This window comes from Rhipicephalus sanguineus, chromosome 3 (assembly GCF_013339695.2).
Source record: "Rhipicephalus sanguineus isolate Rsan-2018 chromosome 3, BIME_Rsan_1.4, whole genome shotgun sequence".
Classification (NCBI taxonomy): domain Eukaryota; kingdom Metazoa; phylum Arthropoda; class Arachnida; order Ixodida; family Ixodidae; genus Rhipicephalus; species Rhipicephalus sanguineus.
The window spans coordinates 37,388,682-37,389,091 of NC_051178.1; positions in this window are offsets into that span (position 1 = coordinate 37,388,682).

Consider the following 410-nt stretch of genomic DNA (forward strand, 5'->3'; position numbering starts at 1 on the left):
AAAAAAATTTCTGGCTACGCCCCTGCTATGGAGTACGCAAAGTTATGTGCCACCAAACTGGCAGCGAGCACGTTTGGTCTTACGAGCACGTATTATCTTACTTAGGGCTTACTATTTATAAAACATACCATTCCCTCTGGCACTCAGAAATTTTTGAACATTAAATGGTGGTAGCTTAATCTCAGACAGTGGGGGATTGATGATGACAGAAATTGTCCACTCATGAATGATAGATGGACTATGACCGCCACAGAGATTTCGCTGCGACTATAGGCAAGAAAGCAAAGCTATTGCTTCGAGGGTGCTGTTTCCCGTTGAAGAGGACCCATTCGAACACTGGCCACAAAATGAGATTTGTGCAGGTTCAGACTAAAGGTATCACTTTGATTGTTGTGTCACTTACCTTCAGT